The sequence below is a fragment of the Macrobrachium rosenbergii genome, chromosome 12 (genome assembly GCF_040412425.1).
Source record: "Macrobrachium rosenbergii isolate ZJJX-2024 chromosome 12, ASM4041242v1, whole genome shotgun sequence".
NCBI lineage: Eukaryota > Metazoa > Arthropoda > Malacostraca > Decapoda > Palaemonidae > Macrobrachium > Macrobrachium rosenbergii.
The window spans coordinates 107,374,381-107,395,983 of record NC_089752.1 but is presented as its reverse complement, the minus strand read 5'-3'; the positions used below and the strand labels follow the sequence as shown (position 1 = coordinate 107,395,983).

The window sequence follows — 21,603 nt, the reverse complement described above, 5'->3', positions numbered from 1 at the left end:
AACTAGTAATAATAATAATATGATAACAACAATAATAATTCTGCATCCTTGTCAGCATTATTCTTCGAACAAACTTACGAGGTTGAAGGAGACGGGAAAACTCTACGGAAAAAATATAATCATGTTTTGGGTAACACTATTCGAAGACCCCGTATCATCAGAAATTCATCATAATATTAAACTATTTTGCCAAAATTAAAATTAACTGAACTCTCCAAAGTAAAATTACAGAGAGCAAAAGGAACATAAATGATAAATAGCATTAAAAATATTTTAATTTAAAACAAGGTTTATTGTTAAAACTTATATTTATCAGAAAAGATACAGCATTAGGGTTCATAACAAACGTTCACCCAACTATTGATTGGGAATGAATCCAGAACATGCTGTGTAAGATATAGCTAACTGGCAACTCAATGTTTACCCTATGAACGTTGATTGCTTATGCCATTATTATATATTTCAGTATTTTTCCTGGGCCAAGCGCTCAAAAACAAATCGGTTTCAAACTAGAGATGCCGTGTTAAGACGCTTTTCATTTTCCTTCGAGTTCTGCCCGATGGAAAAAGGATCTGGATTCAAATTAAACATTTATTGTGTGTGTCCAAAGTGTAATCAAGGTTTGGAAATAAATCGATCAGTGAAATTTTGTCAGAAACTTCAACATTTAAAATGGATCCAATTACAAAGTTTTTGTTAAATTGTAATTTAATTGACAAAATACAAATAAAAAATGTAAATCAAAAATCCTTCGGGCCAACCTGTGAGAGCTGATAACCAGCTCAGTGGTCTGGTAAAACTATTTTAATAATAATAATAATCCAATCAGGGTCTCACGGAAACAAGAGGAGTGAGAGAGCGAGAGATGAAATTAACACGAAATGAAGTGACTGACTTTGAAACACTTGGTCAGACGAAGAGGACTATAGAAACTACAGGGGCGACAGATGATGGTTTTCCTTTAGGTGACCCTACCTTTGTACAAGATTTACGCAATGGAAAGCATCTTGTGATTTCATTTTGCTGTTGGCTTATCGTGTTCTGTCCTTTTTTACCCATTCTTAATGAAATTTATAAAATCTTTACCTTTTCGTTAATATCCAACTCAAATGTTTTGAACTCCATCATAGAGAGAGAGAGCGTGAGAGAGAGAATTTGATAACAGTACCGGTCCGATGAATTCAAACAGTCTGCTGAAGAATTTTTGTTTGTGTATGTAATGGTCTCACGAATATAAATTGCTACGAATGTCTTGCGAATAAACTAATTATGCAGAGATATAAATTTTGCAACAGGTTAGTATTCGCCATGATATTACTCAGGCTGGTGACTGCCAAGTCGTTGACAGCAGCAATAAAAGTTTTCATCTAGAATTAACTTCTTGAAACATGAATAGCGTAATCATAGCTTGTTGATGAGCATCCAGATAAACGGTACAACGACTCACTAGAAACAGAAAGTTTTATATATAAAAAAATAAAACGTTCCGAAAGCAAAACAAAAAAGACAGTACGACCATCGCATACCATACGACTCCGGACGCCCATGAATGGTAGATAAAAACAAAAAACTTCGACTATACGGTGTCAGTCAGACTTCTACTTTCCATTCTACAGCGTCCAGTTTTCTTTTTTATTGGGGTAAATGGTATGTTTCCTCCAGATGCTAGGTCTTACTTGCCTAAGAGCCACCATAAAATATTCCAGTTACAAAGGTTTAGTTGGTTACCCCTCACCGAAAGAAAATACCCTTAAGTAACATATATATATATATATATATATATATATATATATATATATATATATATATATATATATATATATATATATATATATATATATATAAATTACTTAAGTATAATTTCTGAACCTGTTCTAATTTTTTTATCACTTCCATCTTACTATGAAGTCTGCAGTTCATTTACCATACTGAATTTCGTCACAGTTTATTCAAATTTGGCTTTAATTCCTACGACAGCAAATTTCAGCTTTTATAAATTTTGTATATTACTTATGAAGTGAGTACTTGCCTTTTTGTCATCATCCTTACCATCACATCCAACACTACATGATGCGGCGAGCTTCTGTGTAATTCCAGTACCTATGCCTTTCCTGTGCTTTCACTTCCACAGATCTCCAGACTCTGGTTTCAAAGTTCGCATCCCTGTAGGTTTGAGTCTTCCAACGCTTCTGGTGCCAAACGGGGCCCAGTTGACACTGTCAAGCACTATCTCCTTGGGGTGGTAAGAGTGAAATGTCAAAACCTTTTCCTTTTCATCATTATATCATCTACATATGGAACTTCTGCAGTTTCTCTTATGGTACAATTTCCTATTCCGTCCTGCCATTTGACTCCAATGTTCTTAAAACTTTATTTGCAACTCGACAGATTCTGTTATAGTTTCATTGTTATACTCCGATTCATGCCCGTATAGCAATGCGGAGCATACTACCCTTGTGTATAATCTTACTTTCGTATGCAGTTTCACTCTATTTGATTTGCATTTTTCGGACATTAACTAAATTACTTATCAAGGGAATGTATACTGGATATTATTATTGTTCCCAAAATATGAATGACTAAACTTCATCAGCCCTTTCTCCGTCTAATGCCATTTCATCCCTTTCTGCATATTCTGTTTTTCTTAGAGATATCTAAATTTCTATCTCAATAGATACAGGCTTTGCAAATATAGTGGTATTGTGCAACTTTGAAAAAAAGTGGTATTTTGCAGTCATCTTGTTCTGTTAGTGGTCTTCTTTTATCCAAAGTAGGTTTGGCTCAGCCTAATTCTCGTATTTTAAGAGAGTGAAGCTTCATGCTCCTTGTTTTTCCAAACCTTATAAAGTTACTATAGTCTCCAATGTAGCATCTAGTAGTTATTATGGTCAAAATAGGCCAACACTTTAGTTTCGCTACAATTACTTGCAACTATTCATTGGTTGCAGAAAAGCTTTATAATTATTGAAGTCACTCATATATTTCTCTGTATGCGTTTTCTGTAATTATTCATTTCATAGAAAATTACCGGTAATTGTGTACAAGGTGGCACTCTTGCTGCTTGCACAAAGAGAAGTTACAGTCAAGCTTCCCTGCGACATTCCGGTAACCACAAATAAGTGAGTCTTTCCGCCATGTTTGTATTGTTTTCTTTGATTTATAAACCTTCATATAGTATTCAGGCTATAAGGTGACACAATTTATTTAGTAAAGACCCGAATGATTACCTCGATTTTAGGGGACTTTCTGGTCAGGATGGGCCTAATGTACAGTAGGTACTGTAGATCGGTCCTGGTCGTTTCGGCCGTAACAACCAAAACAATGTAAGACGTTATGTTTATGGTAATTACAGTTATGTTTATGGTATTTACCGTTATTATTTTATGTTTTGCGTACATCCCCAAGGGGCTGGTACTAAACACGGCGCCCATTTTGTACGTAAACGTGCTTACGGCCTAAATGACTTACGGCCGATACGACCCGAACTCCTGTAGATGAAGAGACGAGCGAAAGTTCATCTTTCAGTAGATGATGATTCTCTGGCAGTGATACTAACGATAGAAATATAATTTTCAGGAAATCTGTCAAACTTAAAGAAAATAATTAAAACTTTAGACAGCTACCACTCCCTTCTGGTTCGGTAACTACCAGTTTACGTGTCGATGGGCGCCTTGTTTAGTACCAGCACTTTCGGAGCCAATGTGAAAACAAACTTCGGTAAATATCATAAAAATACACAAAAAAACATGAACACTAATGTAAAGAAAAGGCGGTAAATATATTCCTTTAGTAGTCTACGGTTTTACCGGGGAAATCAATGAACCCTATTTGGGTAAATTTTTACTTTGACTGTCCCCACACACTTGAAGTCGTCATGCTAAATTTTTACTTTAAACCTTACCCAGTTACACTCCAGTGTTTAAAATATTATTTAATCATGTTTTAACTTGCTTTGAATGGTTCTGACATTCGGGTAGCAGATGAGTACTTTTAGGGTGAATGGATTCCACCCCCTCCCCTTATAGGCCTAAGCCTATCCAACAGTAATGGGGACTGCAGTAGGATATCAAGAAAGCAGAATTAGTGAAATACAAGATTTTGCTCATTTAACTTAAAGTGACCTAGGGTGCTTGATCCTTAACTGGTCATGAGGGCTTTGCCCCCTGGACTCCTTACCTAAGCTAACCCAGGGCACTGTAAAATGAATTAAATAAGGTTGTAACCCAACCCAAGTTAGATTCCTGGTTCTTCCTGCTTTGAGGGTGTCCCCAACCCCATTGACCCCCACCTAACCCATAGCAATGTAAATTAAGACAGACAATAGGGGTGCAACATAACCTAATGTAGGGGATCAGATTCTTACCTGGCCAAGGGGGTTTGCCCTTCCTAAGACCCCCCCCCCCTTACTAACATAATCTCCATCACCAGGTCCTTACTTTCCTAGGGCGTGATGTCAGTAAAAAACATTCAATAAACTTTCCCTTAATCACAATCAGAGCTTGAAGTATCATGGGGATGTTGGAATACATCCTTGTACTGTATTTCACTGTTTTGTATTATCCCCCATTCAAAAATTCCACTTTCCCCACTGTTTTGTCCCATAATTTTAGGATGAGAGAGGTCCAGAAACTAAAAATTAGGGCTGCCAATTTGTTAATCAAATATATGTCAGAAATGTTCAGAACAAATACTAAAACATAGAGAAATCATATTTTCAGGTCCAAAATACAATCATGGGTTAAAGTATAAATTAACTAACGTTCAGTGAACCTTACTTAATCACGTTCAGAACTTGCAGTAGGTTATTAGAATACAACCTTGTATACCACACTTTTATATTTTCCCATCACCCAAAAATCTGTTTCCATCAGTGGTTCCCCATAACTGTAGGATGAGGGGTTCTAGTATCATTAACCTACTGATTTGTTATCAGAAGATGCTAATTAAAAAAATTCAAATTAGCTGAAATAATCCAAGAAACAAGAAATCTGATCAGGAGCCCCACTTGTGTGACCATTGAAACATAAACAAAAACTTAGAAAAACTTCAAATGGGTAGCAACATTCATTGTGAAATATCTTGGTAACAGTAAATTTTCAGTAGATTTTAGAGTGAATTTTGCATCGAGCATATTAAGGATATTTAATTACAAAGCAAAAGGACTCCAATGTCAAGATCTGGTTTGAAAATAAAATCATACTATAGTATGTATGTTTAGGTTGCTGGATCTGAGTTTATTTTTTAGGAGACTGCTAACTACACATTTGGGGTCTAACCTAACTTTGAAACATGCATACTGTAATCTGTCGAATGATTTACAGGCTTCGTCCCAACTCGCTACAGACTTGGTCGTAGCTATGCGTGGACACATGCACTGGCACTGGTGCCAACTGGTCAAGGACTGCTTAAAATCATATCACACATATTTCAGCAGGAATGCATCCCATCCACACCTTCCCTTAATCTAGGTTGCTGTACTATGACCTTACCAGCCCCCAGATCCTCCCAAATTATCAGTGAAAATATAGATGTAGTAGAACGGGGGGCAGTTTGTGTATGATTATTATTATTAAGATACTTTAACCAGACCACTGAGCTGACTACCAGCTCTCATAGGGCTGGCCCGAAGGATTAGAACACATGGTGATTAGTAAGTCAAAATCCAGCAGTAATACATCATAACTAACATCCCTTAAACTAATTATAAACCATGGCATTGCATCCTGACCTCCCGCCCCCCATCAAATTAACAGTGAAAATGTGTAGGTAGTAGAACAATGGAGGAAGTTTATCTTTAGCATTCTATGATTTTTTGGAGGTGAATGGGGAAGTGCTAGGCAGGGGTGGTATTGTTTCCGGTTTGGATAATAGTAAGTCTTTGACAGGCGGGCAGCTCTGGAGCAGATAAACATCAATTCCAGAAATGCCTGAAATTTACATGGAACATCTAGGTACCACTCTTGGGCACAATACATGGAAAAATCGTTCAACAACTTCTCTAAGGCATTAAATTTTTAGCAGGTGGTAATCCTGTCAATAAAATTTACGATATGTGCTTCCACTGTAATGATCGAGAAAAGAATGCCTGAATTTGGAACAAAGTACTGTGTGGGTATATGTGGACATGTGAATCTTATTGCTCAGATTGGTTGGATTTAAAAAATACAATAGACACTCATTTGATCAGGCATACAATTGGCTGGTTTTAAATTTCTCACTACCCATCAGCCAGGTGATTGGGTGCCACAATATAGCAATCATAAGAACCACTGAAAAATTGGTAAAAGTAGCATTTTTGGATGATGTGGAACATGCTGAACTATGGGTTTATAAAGCAGTGTTGTAAATGCTACCCAAATTTTACTTCCAAAAAAGAATATTAGTATCATCTGTATCTGAGTTGTTCATTATCCAAAAAGTGTTCAAAATGATTGTGGAAATGGCAAAGAGGATAATTGAGTACAGTACCTTGTACAGGAAATATCATTGGATCAACTAAAGGCATTTATGGATTCCAGCTAATAGCTTAGGAGCCTTTGGGACAGCACATGGACACCCTATACTCTGGGATTCAGTCTCTAGAATATAATTTTTAAAATATTCCTAATTTGATTTGTTGACAAGGAAACTAGAGCTACAGCACCAAGGAGATGCATGTACAAACATACTCCCATTAGAAATATGTGGAATGCTTGGGTAGAGACCCTCTGATGTACAATGTATCGCCGTCTGTTATTGAAGATGAACAACTGGTTCATTTCCGAGGTAGTATGTTCCTTCAAAACCTGCCTTGGGCAGTGTGTGATGCCCATTATACTAGTAGTCTTTGGAATGCAGTTTACTGTGATCATGAAGATGAATCAGTGGAACATGAACAGAGAAAAATGTGTGATATTGTAATTTATAGAAGACCTCAAAGGAAGAAATGTAACCTGTGTTAACTTTTTCTGTAGCACAGGTTTAGCCAAGAACTTAAAAGTATGCAAGCAAAACCATTAAATGGGAATGTGAGGAAAAATGACCAAGTAGTCTCCCCAGAGTATTCAACCCAAATGGAAGAACCAAATGTTATTTCTTTATGGCCCAGAAAGGGGAAAACTGTGGTATTGTTGAGTAACATGCCTGATTCTGTAACTTACAGTTAAAAGAAGAAAAGAAACCCAGTGTCACTTCAACTTAGTGGACAGCTTGGGGTCTACCCCTTCCACTAAGCAACAAAATCTGCTAAATAACAGGTCTCAAACAATAGGGTAAGTCAGGGCTAACTCATGGCTTTTAGCCTAGCACAATTCCATATACTGTATAGTATCTAATAGCATATCGCAGCTGGCATTTTGTAATTATTCAATTCAAGTATTGAATTATCATTTTAATTCAGAGTTATATCTGCAAAATAAATTGCATCGAACAGTGTATGAACGTACATGTACCTACTTGTACTTAAAAGTTGTGTAAAGTACTGTATACAAAACCCATACATTATAAATAAAACATAAATGTTGTTTCTTTTCAAACATAATTACCCCAAAACTCTTTGTAACAAAACTGAGAGAGAGTAAGTAATGAAATCTGCTAATTTGAGGTCTGTTAAGTTGGGGTGCCACATTTATTTGTATTTTTATAACCAAAAGCAGGGTTGACAATCAAGAAGCTTGTTGCAACTTATAGATGGCTCAAGACAATACCCCCATTTTTTTTTACTGTACAGTACCTCCATTCATATTCTCCTTATTCCATCTTATCAGTTGATTTACAGTGCAACTGCCAGGTTTTCATCCTGTTACACCTTTCAAACCTTTTTACTGTCAACTTTTGTTGAAGCACTGAACGTCCTCATAGGTCCTAGCGCTTGATCTTTGGCCTAAATTCTATATTCTATTCTATTCTATTCTATCATGACATTAGAGAGAAAACCTCAACACTTAGGATGAACTACAAGGATATTGCAGCAACTAGATCAAAGAAATTAACCATAACAACTCTTCATAGATACAATTGTAGCTAAACAGCCTGGTATTACTATAACAGGTAAGAAGTACCATAATATTTACAGAGACCAATGAGACAAGAACACAGGGTCCTTAGAATAGAATATACAATTTAGGCCGAAGGCCAAGCACTGGAACCTATGAAGTCATTCAGTGCGGAAAGGAAAACTGAGAGTACTTAAAGGTTACAAAGGTGTAACAGGAGGAAAACCTTGCAGTTGCACTATGAAACAATTGTTAGAAGATGGAAGAAAGAGTTTGAAAGGAAGTACAGTAAAAGGAATGAAAGGGGTTGCAGCTAGGGGCCGACGGGACGCTGCAAAGAACCTTAAGTAATGCCTGCAATGCACCATGCATTAGGTGCACTGATGGTACTAACCCCCTATGGACCATGGTCCTTACTCTGTAAAGTCCAATGCAGAGGTTCAGGAGGCAACTTGTCTAGTGTCCTTACCCTACAGAAACCAGAAAAACAAGTTAAGTATACCTTAGTTTTACCAGACCACTGAGCTGATTAACAGCTCTCCTAGGGCTGGCCCGAAGGATTAGACTTATTTAATGTGGCTAAGAACCAATTGGTTACTTAGCAACGAGACCTACAGCTTATTGTGGAATCCGAACCACATTATAGCGAGAAATGAATTTCTATCACCAGAAATAAATTCCTCTAATTCTTCATTAGCCAGCCAGAGAGTCGAACTTGGGCCTAGCGAATGCTAGGCCACAACTCTACCGACTCTCCCAACGAAGAGCTACAGAAACCAGAGGAAACAGGATATGACAGGGAGGGAAGACAGTGGGGGAAACAGGATATGACAGGGAGGGAAGACAGTGGGGGAAACAGGATATGACAGGGAGGGAAGACAGTGGGGGAAACAGGATATGACAGGGAGGGAAGACAGTGGGGGAAACAGGATATGACAGGGAGGGAAGACAGTGGGGGAAACAGGATATGACAGGGAGGGAAGACAGTGGGGCAACTCCAAACCTTCCTTTGTAAACAATGGAAGGTTGAGTTGGGAAATGTCACAGCAATGAGAGTTGTTTTAATTTCCACATCAAAATTAAAAATGCATGAAAGGAATCTTGGATAATTTTCATATCTTCACTTAAAACACCCAGATTTAGTTTGGAAGAGAGTTAGAAAAATAGCGGCAGATTTACTCCTTGTCAACCTCTAGTTATCAAGATTAATGGTTGTGAAGTAGCAGATCCCTAGTTAATGGCAAATGAGTTTGTTATTCACTTTGCTAATGTTGCAATGAAAAATTATGACAGACCCTATTCACCTCAGAGAAGGCTAATGGAATGGATAGAAATTTATTTTAATACATCAAAGAATAAACAGTGAAATGTACCATTTACTATGAGTGAATTTGAATCAGCCATAAGTAAATGTGGTGAGGTGATCAGCTTCTGGACTGGATGATACAGTGTAACATGTTCAGTGGTTAAGCATACTGTACTCCCCAGTTAGTGGCAAGTGAGTTTGTTAATCACTTTGCTAATGTTGCAATGAAAAATGATGACAGACCCTTTTCACTTCCAAGAAGGGTAATGGAATGGATAGCAATTTTTTTAATACATCAAGGAATGAACAATGAAATGTACCATTTACTGTGAGTGAATTTGAATCAGCCATAAGTAAATGTAATGACCAGCTTCTGGACTGGATGATATAACATGTTCAGTGATTAAGCATACTGTACTCCTGAAAATACCAGATTTTTTCATATTAAGCCTTATTAACAGAATTTTTTTAGAACATGCGTTCCCTAAGCTGTGGGAGATATTAAAATTACTACCATTAGTGAAACCAAGGAAAGACCTTTTCAAGACGGAGTTATCGTCCCATTTTACTGACATCATGTCTGTGTAAGATCATGGAAAAAATGGTGAACACACGTTTGATGTGGAGCTTGGAATGTGGTAAATACGTGTGTCCTGCTCAGTGTAGTTTTCAAAGTATGTGCTCCACAACTGATGTGTTGGTTCAAAGGAATCCTCAGTATGTGAAGGTTTTTGTAACAAACACCATCACGTCACTGTTTCCTTTGATTTTGAGAAGGCTTATGATACAACATAGAGATATATGGCATTCTCCGGGTTCTTTATGAATGTAACCAGAGGCAGTTGGCCTCTTATTATCAAGGCATTTTTAAAAAATAGTTTTAGGTTCAGGTTGTTAGATTATTAAGCCAAGAAGAAGAAGTGCCACAAGGAAGTGTTCTAAGTGTAATCTTGTTTGCCTTAGCAGTCAGTGAGGTATCCAAAATAATTTCCCCAGACCTTGGCAACCTTTTGCAGCAGCAAGGATAGTATTGGCTGAATGCCACCTTCAGCTCTGCATTGACAACATAGCAAAGTGGGCTGAGATGAATGGTTTTAGGTTTTCAGCTAGCAAAATGGTAACTATGCATTTTGCCATATGAGAGGGTTCCATCCTGATCCAGATGTGTTCATACATGTGCAGAGAATTCCATGTGTTGGTGAAACAAGGTTTCTTGGGTTGATTTCATATTGACCACCTCAGTTTTAGCCAGCCTCCTTAGTCTGTTGCACATGAGGAAACTCACCCCACATGGGTGATTCCCTCTGCACTCGCTTTGGTGACAACTGAAGAGCCACTGATCCCTCCCAGCTCGCTCTGTGGGGAGGGAGATCAGAGTGAGTCTCACATGTTGCTGGACAACTGGAACATCTTCATAAGGGTTTCCCTGAACATGCCACTTCCAAAAATGCCAGGTTTTTTCCCCTTCCTTTCCACCCATGGTTATTTCAGTAATAATTCTGTGGTCTAGGCTAACACATGTTTTTGCCACAAATTTTCTCATCTCTTCTTTTGCTTTGTTTTACCACACTATCTAGACTTAAGTGTGCATTGTACTTACTTTTTTTAGTTGTCAATTTCCTTTTGCCTTTGTCTATTCCTTATTGCATCCCATGTCTCATTTGATATCCGAGATCTCTGTCTAGTTACCCCATATCCAGGCACCTCTTTTCCAGCAGATTGATATACATTCTTAATGTTAGACCAATCCTCAGCGACTCTCAGGTATGGTTTCTGAAGGTATAAAACCCTCTCAATGTTTAACTTTAAGTAGCTTTACTGTGCTAAACCTAGATACTTTGTCAGCTTTCTTGGTGAGTGCTTTTAATTTCAGCTGTAGTGTGGCAAGAACAAGTCTGTGACGACAGCCAACATCTGCTTCTCCAGAGCTCCTGACATTTCTCTCTTGATTAATGGCAGTGTGATCTATTTGGTTTCTGTGACTGCCATTTGGAGATAAGCAGGTGTATATATGATGTCCGTTAAAAAAACCTCCAATTGCCAGTCACTTTCAGCAAAAAAGTAATTTCCCTGTAGGGGGTAGTGCCATCAGTGCACCTTATGCAGTGCACTGTAGGCATTACTTAAGGTTGTTTGCAGCATCCCTTTGGCCCCTAGCTACAACCCCTTTCATTCCTTTTACTGTACCTCCATTCGTATTCTCGTTCTTCTGTCTTACATTCCACCCTCTGTAACAACTGATTCATAGTGCAACTGTGAGGTTTTCATCCTGTTACACCTTTCAAACCTTTTACTCTAAATTTACTTTTCAATGATGAATGACCTCATTCATTCCCATTTTCATTTGCTCTCTCTCTCTCTCTGCAATGGGAGCGTAAGAGCAACAACGGCGTCATTCTCTTTTTTGCTGCGCTGCCGACAGCATGTCGCGCTCTACAATCCTAATGCACCGGTTCATGCTTGCTTGGCAAATTCAGCCTAATTTTATTATAATGTCATTTTTTATACAAAGCTTGCAAGCAGTAATCTACTGCTCATGGCTCTCCGGTCAGGCAGTGGCTTTCTGTTTTTGGTGACAAATCATGCCTCCTTCTCTAGCAATTCTATATGCCCTTCCTAAATATATAAACTCACTATCCCCATCCAGTCTCATTTCCCATTCACCACAATTATACTTGTTGCATCTTCCAGTTTGATTCAGGGATATTAGCCTGTTTCCTATTTAAATCTATCATTATTTTTTATAAACTGGGAAATGCATAGCACCCCTATACACCTAAGAATGGGTTCCATTTCTGAATTTTGTCGTATTAGTTTGGCAGAATCCACGGAAGCTTCATTGACTAAATACACAAAAGGATAGCCAGTTCCTTGTAGCATACAATTCCCAGCTAACTAAAGTCAGTGGTCCCTACCAGTGCCATGGTGGATAACTGATTAAAAACAAGTGTATCCATAGTTGAAATCAGGGAGAGAAAGCAACTAACACCTTAACCTTGCCATCATCCTATCTCCATTGTTTTCTGGTGCGCATCGTAAGCACGGCCTAGATTATGATAGTCAATCTGGCCTTTACCTGATAGGTGTCATCCTACCAGGCAGCAAGTGTGGACTTAGTGATCACTAAGGGGCACGATGCATCTCCTTGAAGGTAGTTATATACCATAGCCCAATTACCCCAGACAATTTAGAGAAGTAGCTCAAGAGCTTTACTGGTATTTCCAGTAAACCACATACTGTTCAGATTTACAATAGCTCATTTATAATGCACAGAACAATGTCATCTTAGGGTCTTGGGACAACTTCGGTATGACATTATTCAACATATAAATTCAGAAGCTGTGTTGTGTCATTCAACAATGTTTGCCATTGCACTGGGAAGAGAAAAATAGCAGATTGATTTTAATCTGTTCTTAAAATAATCTGTGAAATTATAAAAAGTGGAAAATGCCTCAGACACAGTAATTAAAATTGAATTCTTTGGAATATAACTTAAATATTTAAAATTTTTATGTCCAGACAAATGGAGCATTCTCTGGCATGATGAAGTTATTCATTGTCATAGCCAACTAGACTGATAACTAAATATTTAGTTTGTAAGCCCATTCAGAGATGTCCAAGATATACCAGGAAGCTTAGTGAAAAATTACATCTTCAGGGGAATAACGATGATCAAAACATATCACTTCCTTAACATTATCATATTCTCCTTTGAACTTTCCATATAAAACCCACTGTCACTGCCTGTAGATTCCCTTTAATTATTTAAAGTAGTCATAATGAAGAGGAATAAGAAATAAGAAAATAAAAAATGATTTGTGAGAAAAAGGATTTTGACAAAGGAAAAATCTATTTCTGGGGAGGGGCCCGTGTCACTGGTGAAATAATCCATTCAGCACTTATTTCTAGGTAATTCCGTTGCTAGATACCAGAGAAAAGCTAAATGTATAAAAGATGGGGTTACTACCCCAATAGCGAGCTCAAGAAATGGAGTCGTATATGGTAAAGGGTGAGATTGTCACAATCATGGGACCCTGCCCTATAAAGATTCCCAATGTCAAAAGTCCCAACGAGAGGTGCGATACAAGCCCATGCACTACTCGTGGACTGTACACAAGGCAATACTAGTCGCATTCCATGTTAGCACTCACCCCACTAGAATGATGTTTACCATGGGAGGAGAGAATGAAAAACAGGGGTGGGTCACTGGGTGACACGGGCCCCTCCCAGAAATAGATTTTTCCTTTGTCAAAATCCTTTTTCTGGATCGGGTCCCGTGTCAGCCGGTGAAATAATAACAGAGAAATAAATATCATTCTTATGCTATTAAAGGATTTTGACAAAGGAAAAATCTATTTCTGGGGAGGGGCCCGTGTCACCCGGTGAAATAATCCATTCAGCACTTATTTCTAGGTAATTCCGTTGCTAGATATCAGAGAAAAGCTAAATGTAAAGCTGGGGTTACTACCCCAGAGCGAGCTCAAGAAATGGAGTCGTATATGGTAAAGGGTGAGATTGTTACAATCACGGGACCCTGCCTATAAAGATTCCCAATGTCAAAAGTCCCAACGAGAGAGGTGCCGATACAAGCCCATGCATTACTTGCGGACTGTACACAAGGCAACACTAGCCGCATTCCATGTTAGCACCCACCCCACTAGAATGATGTTTACCATGGGAGGGAGAGAATGAAAAACGGGTGGGTCACCGGGTGACACGGGCCCCTCCCCAAAAACAGATTTTTCCTTTGTCAAAATCCTTTTTCTGGATCGGGGTCCCATGTCAGCCGGTGAAATAATAACAGAGAAATAAACATCATTCTTATGCTATTAAAGACTAAATAGAGACATTGAAAACTAGGAGAATTCTACCTTGAACATTAGTAAGGTCCTCTAAATTCATGTAATGAAAATAATGTAAGTGGTCACCGTCTAAGATCATGAGCTTAGGATTGAACCTGAATAGGCTTGTATTAAGAAAATACTTTCTGCCTAATAGCAGACACAATGACAGTAACCCCTTTTTTTTTTAAAAAGAGAGGATCTGACAAAATTGCGAGGTCCTGTCTAAAAGCCTGTAAGGAGAAAAACTGGGCACAGAAACAGACCTTGTAAAGGGGAGTACTTTCCAAGGTGACCACCGAAAATGAGGACCTTCAACTGTAGATAGAAAGTTAGGGTGAGGGTGCAACACTACCCCTGATGAGGGGAAACCAAAATGATTGGTTCTGCTAGACAGGGCAGACAGTACAGGAAAACTAACACTAGAAGCTAAGCTGATTAAAAATTTTGGGTCTTCCCCAACAAGGAAAGGTAAGAACAAGATGATTGTTGGTTACCAAGCTAACTCGATACATTACTCAAAGACCAGGAAACCGAATGTGGACGGAGTACTGGTCTTAGACGAACACAGACCTTAGGGATGAAAGTTAAGAGCCTGTGAGTCTGGTTCCAACAAAACACTTTCCTCGAGGCCAGTGCGGCCGCATCATTACTGTAGCTTCGAAAACTATGTGAAGAGTGCTAGTTACTTAACTGCAGAACCATACTGCAGTAGAGTAGGATCCCTTAACTGATTTTAGGAAAACAGTAATAACAGGACCAATATCAGTTTCCTCCTAAACTGTAAGATTCACAAAGACCACAAAGCCAGGGCATCAGAACTAGAGGGGGCTGACGCAGGCTGAGTTTATACCAGACGTGACAGCTTGATAGGTTGTGGCTGAATTGGGTTGCAAACAGACCTACTTCCAGGTCCAGGAAAAGGTCACAAGACTACCTGAATGACGCTCCGTCTAAGGACTATTCCGACACCAGGGGGGAGGCCCTGGATAGGGAAAAAGTAGTGACCTTTTGGACCCCTACGAGAAGGGTGGTAGACAGAGGCACTTGTGTCTGTTGGTTATGGAGAAGAATGAACCATAACCTGAATGAAGCAACTCGAGTCCAAACCCACTTGTTTACACAGCGCACTATTGCTGTTTTGTTCAGAACCAGCCTAAAAGGAAACCTCTTGGGAGGAAGAAGTTTCCCAAGGACAGGAAGACTGCCACAGCCCTCCAAAGCGTTGATATGGAACTGCCGGAATGTGACCGACTAAGTTCCATGTACTTCATTGGGCCAAAAATATCCACCCCACCCGCCCAGAGAGGTGACGGTGTGGAATACTGAGGCCGGAGGGGGAAAGCTGGAGAGGAACTGACTTCGATAAGCACTTGACAGTTGTGCAAGGCCGGAGGCCACTATTCAAACAGGAGGAATCAGGAGACACGTCCCTGACTCCGCCATACCCGATTATAAACTCCAGCTTTGACTTCAGAAGGAGAACCGTCACTGAAGCAAACTGGAGAGAGCCCAAGGCCTTTTCTTGGGCACGGCGAGAGAGGTATGCTTGAGTTGATGAAATGACAGGTCGCCCTTGCTATCTCTTTTCGCTTCCACTGGATTCACAACTACTGAAGGCTACCCTCCGGAATCAGGTGGGATTCCTTCCTGTTTACTTAGAAGCCCAGACACTCTAGAAAACCGATTATAATGACCGGCACCCTCAGGCAATACCCGATGCTAGGTGCCCAAATGAGCCAGGCAACTAGATATGTAGATAGCATAACCTTCTAATACCGGAGCTGTTGAACTACGGTATTGTTCAAACTGGCAAAGATTCTGGAGCTGCACTGAGGAGGGCATGAACCTGAAGGGGTACGCCTGCTCCCCGAGTCTGAATCCCAAGAAGGGATAGAACCTTTCTGCAACCAAGATGTGAAAGGAAGCGTCGGAAAGGTCTATAGAGGTGGTTACGGCTCCACGGAGCAGTAGGATCCGAACCCACAAGACTGTAAGCAACCGAGACTTGCCGCATTGAATGAGGAAAATAAACGAGACACGCCCGGAAAAATTTTCCAGTGGAAGGGAACTTCCTTGGCAGACTGAAAAAGCCTGACAGGCCATTCACAAAGACCCCCAGAACTTTGGCCGGAGGCTGACTGAACCTGATTGGGGGAGGGGGACAAACAGTCCAGCTCCACCCCGGGCCTTGATAACTATACTCTGGGCCCAGGGACTGAAGTTCCAGTGGCCCCGAAAATGGTACAGCCTCCCACCCATATGAGAAATACTACAGGGAGGAGGCTTGATTGTCTCTCCTGAAGCGTATGCCTTCTCAATTTCTCGGAGAGGAGCAGGATGCTTCCCTGCTCCTATGATAACCCGAGGTTCAGAGCCTCTGGCAGAATGTCTAGTGAAAATTCTTTCCTTGGGTTTTTCGTATGAAGCAAAGAAAACTCCGGCGGAGGCACATGGGAAGGCAGAGACACACGGGGTGTAACAAGGGGCTGATGTGTTGGCTAAACCCGCACACATCGAGGTGGAGGCTGGGAGTGAGAGGCTGACGGCTGTCCAGGAGCAGAAACCTGAAGAGCCTGCACCACCGCCTGAGCAGGGGGGCTCTTGAACTACATGAACTCCTTGACGGACTTGGGATAGGGCCCGGCAAGATCAGATTGTTTCCGCTCGTAAGGTAGACACCCACGAGAACGGAGACTCTGAGTAACATTAGTAGCCCCGGACGGACCGTAACAATGCCCACCTGGGGAAAGGATTAATTCTCCAGGTGAAACTGTTCATAAGATTTTTCGGCGCAAGGCGGAACGGGCAAGCCTGACTTACACCCTGTTTCAGCTTCCGGGAATTGACTCCGGAAGCTTAGGGAGCTGTACGCTGAATAAATTAGAAGCGCAGTCCGGGGTTAGAAGATTCATTGTGAACGTATCTGTGATATCTGTCTCCCGGAAATGCCTCAGCGGTTTATTTTCGAAACAAGCCTGTTGATAAGAGGGGCTACATTCGGAGCACAAGGGGTAGGAAGCAGGGCTCTCAAAGAGAGCACAGTAAGACCCCATAGCTGGCGTGAACTTGGAATTCTCCGCCTGCCACTCCGTTAGAGTTCTCAACGGAGACGATGTGCCCAGCCCCTAGGGAAGATGAGGGCTCACTTAGGGATCCTGCCAGATAGATGCCATGCTCCTTCCGACAGTCTGGTAAAACCCGGATAAGGGGATACCAGGCCGGAAGGGAAGAAATGCAATTCCACCAACCTCTGTGTGCCCACACCCCCGATAGGAGGGTGCCTTCATGCTGGGAAGCATAAAGGGTTAGGCGTCAAGGTTCCCCAGACTGGAGGGGAAAAGAGGTGGAGGTGTCCGGAATGATAGAATTCCGGAACGGAGCAGGATTTAACAGGTGATCCATTGACAATGAGTCTTGAGATTAATCTCTTTGGGATTTAAGCTCCTGGGAAAGGGAAGGCATGGACCATGAGGTAGATAGATAGTTTGATAGGTTGACAATGACCCTCAAATCAAGCTCCTTATAAGGAGACCCGTAAAAGAGTCTTCAACAAAGGAAGGAGGGTAACGGCTTGCTTTGCTTGGGCCGTGTCCCTTTCAGAAGACGAGGCCAAACTCGAGGACGGCACCGGATTAGAGATCCGAGACTTCCTCGAGGGCCCTGCAGCGGGTCGTCTTGGTTTAAAAAGGTTCTTTTTGACTGATTTCACCTTAGGGACGGTAGACCAGGAACCGTCAAAAGGGATGAGAAGCTAACGAATCCCCTAAAGGAAAAGTTTGCCTCACCTAATTCGAGCTAAGCGGAAAAGGTTTGCCTCACTTATTCTCGCACCGACTTATCGCTCCGGGACGATGTTCACAGGTTCGAGAACGAGACAGAAGGCTGCAACGCGTCTTCAGAAAACTCTCCATAAACAGTTAACTTGAAGCGAAGAGTTACGAGACTTGCGGCGGCCTCCAGGAGGGGGAAAATTAGGACCCCAAACACCGGAGGAGCAACTATTAATAAGTCATATGAGACGGAGTTTGGCGAAGGAAAAACCGATAGGTGTATATGAAACCTACCGATTTATCGAGAATCTCGCCCGGAGATGGAGTTTGGCGGAGGGAAATCGATAGGCGTATATGAAACCTACCGATCCACCGAGAATCTCGCCCGGAGAGATCCCAAACACCGAAAGAGCGACTATTAATAAGCCACATGAGGCGGAGAACCGATAGGTTTATATGAAACCTACCGATTTATCGAGAATCTCGCCCGAGACGGAGTTTGGCGGAGGGAAATCGCGAGGCGTATATGAAACCTACCGATCCACCGAGAATCTCCCGGAGAGAACCCAAACACCGAAAAGAGCGACTATTAATAAGCCCATGAGGCGGAGCTTGACGGAGGTAAAACCGACAGGTGTATATGAAACTCACGGATTCATCAGGTAGTCTGCTTGGGAGAGCATAGCGCATAACGCAATCTGCCGGGTGCCAAACGACTAATAATAAGCCAAATGAGGCGGCGTTTGCGGAGATAAAACCGACTGGTGTAAATAAAACCTACGGATTCATCAAGTAGCCTGCTCGAGAGAGCATAGCGCATTTTACAACCTTCCGAGCCAAGAATAAGTCACATGAGGCGGAGTTTGGTGGAGACGAAACCGACAGGTATATATAAAACCTACGGGTTCATCAAGAAGTCTGCTCGGGGAGAGCATAGCGTACTTCATAACCTTCCGTGCCAAACTATAAATTCTCCAAAACAGACTGCGCACCGGAATGGGAACTATAGACTCCGTGATCGCTGGCTTGTTGCAGGATAGCGGAGCATTCCTGCACTCGACAAAACCAGTTGAAAACATATGAGAAATGGGCATGCTGGAATGGATGCGAGCAGAGTACCGTAGCAGCGACTTAGCCTAGTCAGACCAGGAAAACCCCCGGAGAAAACCGGAGAGAAAACCGGGCTAACAGGACAAAACTCATAGACATAAAAACAGAGTCAACGGAACATTCGAAGCGACCATGTTTGATCAATATGTGATGTGAAAAAAACAAAGTGGGAAGGTTATGAACTGTTCGAAGTGGGCGCACTCAGAGCCAAGAGAGGAAAACCCCCGGAGGAGGATATCCTGAACGAAGTGATAGCGGTGGGTGGAATAAACGCCGACTGCTAAACACTAAAATCGCCGGAGCAGTAAGCAAGGAGAGCGCCCAACAAGATAACGAAACACCGAACAGGTAGTAGCAAAATGGAGGGGGAACGCCGAAAGTATATAAAACAGAAGAGAGTTAGGTGGAAAACGCTAACTGGCCTCGTATGAGATCCCAACAGTGAGGTGCGAACATGTAGGAAGCACCACGAAGGGAAACAGTCGACGTAAAAGGAAGGGAGAAGGATAGGCCAGGAGGTTGGTAACCCAAAGTAGCGACCAGGGGTGGGACAGCACTCCCGGGCGCCCAGAGATTCTCATAGATCCCCCCGCTATGTGAGCTGTGTTGCACGACAAGAGCGAGAGAAAAGGAGAGGAAGGGCAAAAAACCTCTATGGCCAGGAGAGCAAAGAAAGGTAAAAAGAGTGTGAACAGGAGTGGGGAGAGCACTCCCGGTCACCTCCAGGTCCAGGTGGAGTGCCAACCGATAAGGTCAGACACCGAGGGACAACCAATCAATGCAGAGGGAGGGGATGTAGGCTACAGCACAAAATAAGGATAAATTGCTCTCAAGCCTTGGAAAGTTAACAAATCTTGAAAACAAACCAAGGGGAGAGAGAGAGCAAAAGATAAAAGGGAGAGAAGGGGATTCTCGATACCACAAAATAATATATATATAGTCGGTAAAAGAAGTGTGAACAGGAGTCGGGAGAGCACTCCCGGTCACCATTGGTAAGCAACCCAAAGAAGGATTGAACAAGGATAGGCTACATGAGGTAAACCCTCGCTATTCCAGCTTAACTTATTAGGAACATTAGCCTAAGTGAAAAGCCGAAACAGGGGAGAGGGTGGACGTAGGCAATATATCCAAGCCAAAACCAAACAAAGGGAAGCACCAGACATAAAACACATATGTACAGAATGAGATCACAGACATGAAACTCATACGTACAGATCGAGATCGTCCCTCCCTTAACGATTTTTCCCCGAAGGGAAAAAGTGTTATAGCCAACCCCTAGGCTAACCTAACTGAGGCGATGCAAAGGAAGGAAGCCTAGGAGAGGGGTAAAGGCTAACTAATAACTCAAATAATGCATAATAAAACAAAAATTTTCTATAAGGTACATGTAGGAGGATAGGCAGGCCCAACACGACATGAACGTGAAGGGAAATGGCCGACCTCCAGTTAAATGAAAGTACCCAAAATTAACAAAATTCAAAAGCATCCGAGCACAAGGTCAAAACTTAAATGTACCAATGAAAATCATGTTCCCATAAGCTTAGAGAAGTGAGTCTAAAACAAGGCAAAATAAAGCCAAAATAATAAGCGAATATGCCCGAGGGGGAACCATGTAGCCTAAACAGCAAGACAGCACTTGACCAGGAAGGGAACACAAAATTCACAAAATAAACAAAATTATAAAAACAAAGTAAAAACCTAACAGTACCAATGAAAATAAGATCCCCAAAGGCTAAGAGAAGTGAGGACAAAATTAAGGCATAATGAGGCCATGATAATAGCGAATGGGCTCGAGGGGGTAGCTCGTAGCCCAAACGCTATACAGCACTTCTCGTAATGAAGCCATGATAAAAGCGAATGGGCCGAGGGGGTAGCTCAGTAGCCAAAACGCTAAACATCACTCCTGTAATGAAGCCATGATAAAAGCGAATGGGCCCGAGGGGGTAGCTCAGTAGCCTAAACGCTAAACATCACTCGTAATGAAGCCATGATAAAAGCGAATGGGCCCGAGGGGGTAGCTCGTAGCCTAAACGCTAAACATCACTCGTAATGAAGCTATGATAAAAGCGAATGGGCCCGGGGGTAGCTCAGTAGCCTAAACGCTAAACAGCACTTCGTAGTAAAGGGGTACAGAACAAACATAAAATTAATCAAACCCACTAAAGTTAAGAATCATTAATTGATAAAATATCCCAAATAAAAAGGGATACTAATAAATAACACAAAACAAACATGTCGACCCAAGACCAAGAGAGGTCAAGAGACGCCGTGAGAGGAGATCGAGACAGGCGTTATAAATCCTTTAATTATTAAACTAAAGGAAAATAAGGAGCCTCAATCGCCTAAAAACAATAAAACACTGGTACTCAAGTTGTTGAAGAAGAACCTTGCGAGGATGCCATAAAAATGCCAAAATAGAGCACAAAATAAGGATCACAACGAAATTACGTGTGTGAACGAAATCGTGTGCTAAAATGGAATGCGGCTAGTGTTGCCTTGTGTACAGTCCGCGAGTAGTGCATGGGTTTGTATCGGCACTCTCTCGTTGGGACTTTTGACATTGGGAATCTTTATAGGGCAGGGTCCCGTGATTGTGACAA

At 41.4% G+C, this 21,603-nt stretch overlaps 1 protein-coding gene across 1 annotated transcript in view; it reads left to right on the top strand.

Moving 5' to 3' along the window:
• The first annotated feature begins 3,037 nt into the window (after window positions 1-3,037).
• Window positions 3,038-21,603, top strand: part of LOC136843837 (nuclear distribution protein nudE homolog 1-like) — a 213,224-nt gene continuing 194,658 nt past the window's right edge. Inside the window, exon 1 of the transcript XR_010854700.1 lies at window positions 3,038-3,119. The gene's annotated coding sequence lies outside the window, so the exon portion shown is untranslated. The remainder of the gene's footprint in view (window positions 3,120-21,603) is intronic.